Here is a 10,105-nt window from a genome sequence, read left to right on the forward strand (position 1 = left end):
GCCAACTCTGTGTGCTCTTATTGGTCTCTGGGAGGTATATGGCAAGAGGCAGCCCCATAAATATTCCCACATGTTGTTCCTGGAATGTATTGAGGCATCTAGTTTATAAACTATGCAAGCGCTTTTGGCTTTCGTTGCTTGTGTCTCTTCAGATTCAAGGCCTGAAAGGAGAGACAGGCAGCTGTTATGTTGCCACACTGCAATCTCTGCATTGTTTGTCTCCAAAGGTAGCCAAAGGAAAAACAGGAGGAATACAATATCTAAAATAACATTGTCAGCTGCATATAAAGAAAATTATTACAAACTCTTCTACAGATGGTATATGCCACCATCAAGATTAGCGAAAATATATCCGACATTACAAGACACCTGTTGGAAATGTAAAAAACAAAAAGGTTCCTGTTTTCATATGTGGTGGTCCTGCCCCAAAATTCAAAGAATATGGAAAACAGCTCATAATTGGCTCACCGAAATTATAAAAGAGAAGATAGAATACACACCAGAAGGTTTACTCTTAGGAATTTGGAAAAGATCTTATACCAAACAAACGCTCTTCCTCATAACACATGTAAGCACTGCAGTCAGAATCTCATTGGCACAAACATGGAAAAATGAACAAACTCCATCAGAGAGCTTAATTATTGATAAAATATATAAATGTATTGAGATGGATGAAATGACAAATTCAATTAAGGGGATTGAAAGTAAAAAATCTAAACGAATTTGGGAAAAATGGCACGAATGGATTCGAAACAAAGGCTGAAAATGTAACAATACAAAGTATCAGTATACAAAAGAAGGATAATAATTACCGTAGGAAGTATGATTTTTATTACTCTTTTTCTTCTCAATGTATCTCTATATTAATTAGTATAATTTACTTATGATAATTATATGTAAATAAACAAAATATAAAGAAAGGTATTAGAAAGGTAATAGCTGGTAACTGCAGGCCAGTTAGCTTGACATCAGTGGTAACTAAAATGATGGAGACTCTACTCAAAAAGAGTATAAATCAGCACCTAAAAAACAATAACTTATTGGACCCAAATCAGCATGGCTTTACTGAAGGCAAACCATGTCAAACTAGTCTCATTGATTTCTTTGACTATGTCACAAAGGTGTTGGATGAAGGTGGTGCCGTGGATATTGCCTACCTGGACTTCAGCAAAGCCTTTGATACCGTTCCACATAAAGAGCTGATAGATAAATTAGTGAAGATTGGACTTAATCCCTGGATAGTTCAATGGATTTGCAGCTGGCTGAAGCGTAGACATGAGAGAGTTATTATTAACGGCGAGTATTCTGAGCAGAGTCAGGTTACAAGCGGTGTGCCACAAGGGTCTGTTCTGGGTCCTATTCTTTTTAATATGTTTGTGAGTGACATAGGGGAAGGTTTGGTAGGGAAGGTTTGCCTATTTGCCGATGACTCTAAAGTGTGCAATAGGGTTGATATTCCTGGAGCCGTCTGTAATATGGTAAATGATTTAGCTTTACTAGATAAATGGTCAAAGCAATGGAACCTGCAGTTTAATGTTTCCAAATGTAAAATAATGCACTTGGGGAAAAGGAATCCTCAATCTGAGTATTGTATTGGCAGTTCTGTGTTAGCAAATACTTCAGAAGAAAAGGATTTAGGGGTAGTGATTTCTGACAGCCTCAAAATGGGTGAACAGTGCAGTCAGGCGGTAGGGAAAGCAAGTAGGATGCTTGGCTGCATAGCTAGAGGTATAACAAGCAGGAAGAGGGAGATTATGATCCCGCTATATAGAATGCTGGTGAGACCACATTTTGAATACTGTGTTCAGTTCTGGAGACCTCACCTACAAAAAGATATTGACAAAATTGAACGGGTCCAAAGACGGGCTACAAGAATGGTGGGAGGTCTTAAGCATAAAACGTATCAAGAAAGACTTAATGAACTCAATCTGTATAGTCTGGAGGACAGAAGGAAAAGGGGGGACATGATCGAAACATTTAAATATATTAAAGGGTTAAATAAGGTCCAGGAGGGAAGTGTTTTTAATAGGAAAGTGAACACAAGAACAAGGGGACACAATCTGAAGTTAGTTGGGGGAAAGATCAAAAGCAACATGAGAAAATATTATTTTACTGAAAGAGTAGTAGATCCTTGGAACAAACTTCCAGCAGACGTGGTAGATAAATCCACAGTAACTGAATTTAAACATGCCTGAGATAAACATACATATCCATCCTAAGATAAAATACAGAAAATAGTATTAGGGCAGACTAGATGGACCAGGAGGTCTTTTTCTGCCGTCAGACTTCTATGTTTCTATGTTTCTAATAGAAATGGATTAAGATCTGTTAAACTAGAACAAAACATGTGAGAAATACTGCTTTTACTCCTTATTCTTTACTTTCTTTCTTTTCTTTTTTATTTCTGGAAAACAATAAAGATACTTTAAAAAAGAAAAAGAAAAACAGGAGGAGCAGAAGAAATTGCTATGGGGACTTAACACACATTTGTCTACTGGTTTCAACCAGGACATACATAATTTTTTCCTCCATGTTTTTGGAATGTTATCACTGTCGCAATGCAACCTTTAAAATGGTAAATGGCTGTGTGTTAAATGTAGCAGCTCGGATTACGGCTCCTGTGATTGCAATATGGTATGCTAATGGTTCTGTAGAAGGGCAATGCCTGAAGCACCTGCCCTGTCAGTACTACTAAACTTTGGCACCAAAGTATATAATTTTAAAGTTCTTCAAGAAAATCTTCAAAGGTGAAATAAAGGGGGGGGAAAACTTTTGAGAAGTTTTCCTATTTGACCCTTCCTGATTATGTATATGGGCTCAGACAGGGGTCCGCAAGCTTGGCAACTTTAAGACTTGTGGACTTCAATTCCCAGAATGCTATTCTGGCTGGAGAATTCTGGGAATTGAAGTCCACAAGTCTTAAAGTTGCCAAGTTTGAAGACCTCTGTATTAGAAGATGCTGCAAATTGCCAGTGAAGAGAAACCTTCTTAGTTTGCCATACTCGAGTAATAATTGTATTGTAGCATTTATAATAAAAAGACATATGACTCTACTCCATGTGTATCTTCAGGAAACATCCTGTATGATTGAAAAAGGTAAAAAATAAGTAAAATATATAGCTAGCATTCGCTATGTCTACTGTTAGGAGGGTTAACATTTGTACCATACACCATACAAGTTATAACAACTTTATTTGAAGACGCTATCAGTTCAGACTTATGGTATATGAGAAACAAAGGAGAGTAGTATTTAATTTTTAACATGGTTTGTTAAAACACTTCGGAAAAGCATAGGTGAAATGATTTAAGGCAACATGAGCACCTCTAGTGCTAGAAGCAATACAAAGAAATCTGTTTCAGTTAAAAAGAATGGCAATCCATAGGAGAGAGCAAAAGAAATGGGCAGTAACCATGGAAACGGAGCACTACTATAACTGTACATTAGTTTTCCCACAGCTACGGCAATTTCAAATGCTATCTTGAATCGGCAGAAAATTTGAAAATTGCTATCCCCATTGAAACCAAGGCAAGGAAATATTGTGGGAATGGTATAGTCATTGATAAGACCCTTGGTAGTGCAGTGGTTAGAGTATAGTACTGCAGGCTACTTCTGCTGACTGCGGTCTGACTGCAATTTGGCAGTTCAAATGTCACCAGGCTCAAGGTTGACTCAGCCTTCCATCTTCCCCAGGTCAGTAAAATGAGGACCTAGATTGTTAGGGGCAATATGCTGGCTTGTAAATCGCTTAGAAAGGGCTGTAGAGCACTGTGAAGAGCTATATATATTTCAAATTTTGAAATGGCTTATTTTTTTATATATAAATAAAGATATTTGAGGAAGCAATGAAGGAAAACCAGGAACAAAGTAGTAAATACTGCATTGATAAATTCAAAGATTGCATTATAATATAAAGAGATGTTTTTTATTTTGGTTCTGAGTAGTTGCCCAAATCCAACTGTTTTCAGTGAAATGCTGCTTTATGCCTTGGTGTTATTTGTGAAACTAGCTTGTAACATATTACGGTTAAATACTCTTTGAATCCAGCTGATCCTTTTTTCTGTACTCATAGGATGTGCCTTGTGTATTTAACCGAACAAATTAACTCAATTTCTGAATTCACAGAACACTTTGAGTCAAATTAATCACACTGGTTGGGGTCATGTAAGAGACAGCTCCAGATGAGGGAATAATATTTTCTTTGAACATTTGATTCCATTCCTCAATTGTATAAACTGATGAGAAATAAAGAAATGAAAAACAGAGCAGGCTTAGCTATTTATGACCAAACTGAGACAAAGTGAAAATGTGGGGCGACTCATTTTGATTTGGTGCAAAGGATTATTCATTCTCCTTTGGGAGATTCCTGAACAGCTATCATGAAGATGATCTAGAAGCAGCAGTGATAAATAGGGCTTAATTTTTTTTTTGTCCAATACACAATAATACACAATGAAGGTTATAGAGGATATAGTAGAGAAGAAATACGAGATATAGGAGAAACTATAGGACAGGGGACGGGAGGCACTCTAGTGTGCTTATGTATGCCCCTTACTGACCTCTTAGGAATCTGGAGAGGTCAACCGTGGATAGTCTAAGGGTAAAATGTTGGGGGTTCCTAAGAGGTCAGTAAGGGGCATACATAAGCGCACTAGAGTGCCTTCTGTCCCCTGTCCTATAATCTCTCCTATGTCTCATATTTCTTCTCTACTATATCCTCTATAACCTTCATTGTGTATTATTGTGTATTGGACAAAATTTAAAAAAATAAAATAAAAATTAAGCCCTATTTATCATTGTTGCTTCTAGATGATACTATGGAGTCCGGTAATGAGTTCCATGCTTCAACAACCCGATGACTAAAGTCATATTTTTTACAGTCAAGTTTGGAGCGGTTAATATTAAGCTTGAATCTGTCATGTGCTCTTGTGTTGTTGTGGTTGAAGCTGAAGTAGTCTTTGACAGGCAGGACATTGCAACATATGATCTTGTGAGCAATACTTAGATCATGTTTAAGGCGTCGTAGTTCTAAGCTTTCAAGACCCAGGAGTGTAAGTCTAGTTTCGTATGTCTAGTTTCTTAATATGTCTGCCTCTTGTAACAAAAGGGAAAAAGGAGACGATATTTGAGACCTCATATCTTCCAAAAATGAAAGACATAGCAAGAAACCCTTATTCAGTGATGGCGAACCTATGGCACGAGTGCCACAGGTGGCATGTAGAGCCATATCTGCTGGCATGTGAGCCATTTGTCGCGGAATAGACTCATGTGGGATCAGCCCGCGTGAGCTGAAATGAGACTAACCACGGAGGCGATGGAAATGAGCTGCGAGGAGACCTAAACGAAGTTATCTTTATTAAAAAAGTATAAAAAAATAATAATGCCTGGAGCAGGCATAAAGCATGTCTTCACATTGTAAAGACTAGAAAGAAGATGGTGTCTCCTTCTCTTCCTGTACAGAAAAGGAAGTGAGGAAAACAGGTATGCATCATAGAAAGGGAGGAGCTACAGTAACAAACAAGAGTTAACTATTTAAGTACTGAATGTTTCTAGATGTCTTTGAAGGCTGGCAATACACAGCGTGACACCATTATCCTAGCTTAGCTCCAACACGCATGTACATGCTGGCCAGCTGATTTTCAGCTCAAGTGGAGGCTCTGGGAGTGTGTTTTCGGCTTCCGGAGGGCCTTTGAGGGAGGCGGGAGAGCATTTTCGCCCTGCCCAAGCTCCAGAGAAGCCTACTGGGCCTACCAAAAGTTGGGAAATGGGCCATTTCCGGCCTCCAAAGGGCCTCCGGAGGGGCAGGGGGAGGTCGTTTTTGCCCTCCCCAGGCATTGAAGTATGCGTGTGGGCATTCACACGCATGCAATGATACATGCACACACGCTTTCTGCACCTGAGGAAAAAAAGGTTAGCCATCACTGCCCTAATTGGTCATTAGCCAAATTATAGCAGTCATTTCTTCTTAGTTCTTTTATCTAAACACATTTGATCAGCTAGAAGTCTGAGTTCCTTCAACACTGCACGAAATCATCCAGCTTCAATGAGTATCAGAAAAAGAACAAAAGTTTGACAGTACACTATTTGTAAAGGAAGACCCTCTGATATTTTCTGCTTCTCCAGAAGAGAGGAGTTCATATCTTACTTTGCAGACTCTCAGGAAGAAGCTGTCACTGATTATTGAATCCTGACAAGTGAGAATTTCCTGGGCTTGGATTTTAATTCTCACAATTCTCACAGGGCTTGCATTTTCACGAAGGGCAACGGAATCATGCTGGAGGTGATATATTTCTGAGTTCTCTTTTTTGGTGTCGAGACGTTCGTGATAGACGCTGAAATTACATTCTCCTTATTGTAATAAAAGACAAAATGTTCTGTAATGCAAAAAGAACAACTTATTTAAGAAGTGATTGGCAAAGAGAGAACTCATTCTTCCACCTTATATGCTATTTCATTACAGAGTAAACTCTCCATTTTAGTTCCTATTTTGATAAAAGCGTAGCATAATAGTCTACTTGCCTAGTTTTTCATCACAGCTGTGCTTTCAAAAGTGTCTTAATCTGTAGCCATTAGACATAGAGAAAAAGCTGTATCTTAGTTATGTGCAGAATTTTGCTAATTCTCAAAGTAAAAGGTCTCATCTAAGGCACAACTGCAGCAGCTGGCAGGAAGTATAAATTACATCAACACCCAAATTCCCCTTCCCCATTTATAGCTCTCCTGATTACTGGAACCAAATAATATGTAGACTCCACCTCCTCCTCATTGCTAATGGGAGGCAGCTGCTCCCTGTCCTCACTTGGGTCCTCCTGACCAACTTGCTGCAGCTTGCCTAGTGCAACCTGTAATAGAAACATAGAAACATAGAAGATTGATGGCAGAAAAACATCTCATGGTCCATCTAGTCTGCCCTTATACTATTTCCTGTATTTTATCTTAGGATGGATATATGTTTATCCCAGGCATGTTTAAATTCAGTTACTGTGGATTTATCAATCGCGTCTGTCACTGGTCCAATGGACCCATATGAGTCTGTTCCATCAAACTGAGCTATGATCCTGACTAATACTAGGCTCCATAATTTACTTTGTAGATTCACACTTGCCCTCTTACTCTGAACTCGCATCTGAAGAGGGGTGGGGATGGGGCAGATCCATGACACTGCCTTGCCTTGGGTCAGGGCTCAGCAAAGTTGGCTCTTCTATGACTTGTGGACTCCAACTCCCTGAATTCCTGAGCCAATCTTGCTAGCTCAGGAATTATGGGAGTTGGAGTCCACATGTCGCAGAAGAGCCAACTTTGCCTTTCCCTGCCTTGGATAATTTGAAGCACTTTCTGAAGTATGACCTGGGTGCAGTATCTAGACTACCACTAAGTGGCAGCATAAATATATCACCTTATGTTGCCTGCCCATTGCCATCTAGTGGTCATCCAGAGCTTTGTAGCCTAGGACTGGTGATTCTGTTATAATGTGCATGGCTGAATACATTTTTGGGAGCAGCTGAGCTTCCAATGATACACTGCAAAGCTCTGGCAATGCTGTTTTCCTCTTTTTCTTGGGCATGCCATTTTTAGCTCTCAGAAAAAAATACATTTTTTCCTCCAGCTTTTGTAAAAGCAGTCACAAGAGAATTAAATCTTCTTGTATATTCCCGAGGGAAATTTATGACAACATAGATTAGAGTGTCTGATAGAAAACTTGGCAGGAGGGCAAACATAGAAGAAAATAGTCATGAACTTTTCACCCAACTGCTATACCAGTGCTTTTAATTCCAATTGGAAGAATGATGCTGAAATCTATCACTGATGCTTTGTATGGCAGGGAGCCAAATAACAAACTTAAAAAAAAACATTTCCAAAGACTGTAAAGCAGGTTGTGGGTGAAGGGTGTGGTGGATTGCATGCTAACAGATAAATTCTTTGAATCTATAACTGTGTCCATATATCACATGCCTAACCATAACATAGTGAAATAAATTGTGGTTTTGTTTTACAGTAATTTTTTAAAAAAATGTTATGGTTAATTTCTTGCATTTTGTGGATAAAACCATCTGTATTTTATTCAATAGAAAGAGAGAGTCTTAATCAAACGAGTAAACACATTGTAGTCCAGTATTTCATGCAGAGGCAATCCCTGTTTATCAAAGATGTGCAGTGATAAAGCTCCCATAACTTCTGAAGGCAAATTCCATTCCACTAATTGACTGTTCTCATGGTCAGAAAAGTTTCTCCTTCCTTCCAGGTTGTCTCTTGGGATTGTCCCATGGGTTTGGGCAGCATGGAAGTCGAATCAAATCAAATAAATAAATATCCCATGCAGCCACATTCGCTCGCTCGCTCACTCACTTTTGGTGCATATGCTCTCAGTGTACATAAAAGAAAATATACATTTGTCAATAATCATGAGATACAACACTTAATATTTGTCTTAGGAGTCAAATAAGCCGTGAGGAAAGAATTAGTTTCAAAATATAGATAAAGATAGATAAAGTTTGAAAATATCAACGAATGTTAATCAAATATAAAGTATTTCTTTAATTGGGTCAAAACTGCATCACAGCCAGCTGTTCCAGATACTTGCTGTTGTTTTTAATTTTTCTATTATTAGGATGGAATGGTTCCCACAGGCTGTAACTAAATGCAATTGGTTATGTTACTTCTTGAACAGAATGGCAGATCATAAATTACTGGATATTTTCTTCCACGATGCCAGCAGTTTTAAATGGTATATATATATTTTTTTGCATCACAAATGGTCAACCAGAGATCCTCTTATAAACAATACAAGGGAAGAAAAAAATAAAGTGCTCCTTATCTCCAGATGATGCACTTAGAATTTAGGGAAACCACTTAACCAAAACAAAAGAATCAGAATGAAACAGGTTTGACTATATTTTATTTTAGGAAAAGCATGATTTAATCTCTGTTCTAAATTTCCCCAGCTCCACTTGCAAAATTTTTCATACCCATATACATCAGCATACCTGGAAGAACATCAATGGCATTTATAAAATACATTGCATATTTAATTAGCAACAATTTTATAGTTCTTTTGGCTATTATGCCAAATGTAGATATATGGGCCCTTAAGTAGATTTGTACAGGTTTGCACTGTCAGTTTCTGATCTTTCAAACAGCTGTATCACACTATCTTGGATGACTGGGTATGACATCAATTCAATAATGCCAAAGAGAACAGTTACATTTCTAAGTTGAGCTGATTATTTGATTCACTGGATGGCTACCTACTTTATCTTATACTGTACAGAACCATAGGCAGAAATCAAGAATATTTATGCACATAATTTATACACTTAATCTTTCAGTAAAAAATCATTTTCAATTGTACTTTGGATCATTCAGGATTCCAGCATAGTACTCATTCTTTTTTAATTTATAGTACCTTCCGTAATTCTCTTTCACTGAAATCAATGACATTTAGATAATTGTGTTTTCTTAATAATGGCCAGCGGGGAGGTATCACAGGCAACAACAGAGCAATAACCCCAATTGCTGTTGCCATATTATACTATTATAATGAGTATACCGAAACCCAATTATCTGAACAGATGTTACTGTATGTGAAGTGTATCTAAATCCCCTTTCAGTTCATCTGGTTCCCACAAGCGATACACAACTAAAGCTAATAATAAAAACAAAATAAAGTGGAGGCAAATTCACCAGAGGAAGATAATGACACAAAAATAATTATGGTTGCAAATGAGTACATCAAAGTCCTAGCTCCCTTTTTTAGCAGGTGTGCTACGTTTTAAATGCATGTAAAAAGTGGGACACTTTGATAGCCCAAGCCTGCCGACCATTTGGACATTAATGACACCCTCCCTATGCTTCTGTAAATACAAAACATAATTTAAAACAAAGCATCAGCCAGAAAAATATGGTCATTATTGTCCATTATTGTCCTAAAACACTGTATGGAGTTCTAGCACATTAATGGAAACTTTCAGTACTAAGCTGTTTAGCCCAGATATTATCAACCTCAATCCAGTTTTTTCTATGTTTTGTTTTATTTATTTTATTTATTTGTTTTGTCCAATACACAATAATACACAATGAGGGTTATAGAGGATATAATCAGGTAGAATG

The sequence above is a fragment of the Erythrolamprus reginae genome, chromosome 3 (genome assembly GCF_031021105.1).
Source record: "Erythrolamprus reginae isolate rEryReg1 chromosome 3, rEryReg1.hap1, whole genome shotgun sequence".
Lineage (NCBI taxonomy): Eukaryota > Metazoa > Chordata > Lepidosauria > Squamata > Dipsadidae > Erythrolamprus > Erythrolamprus reginae.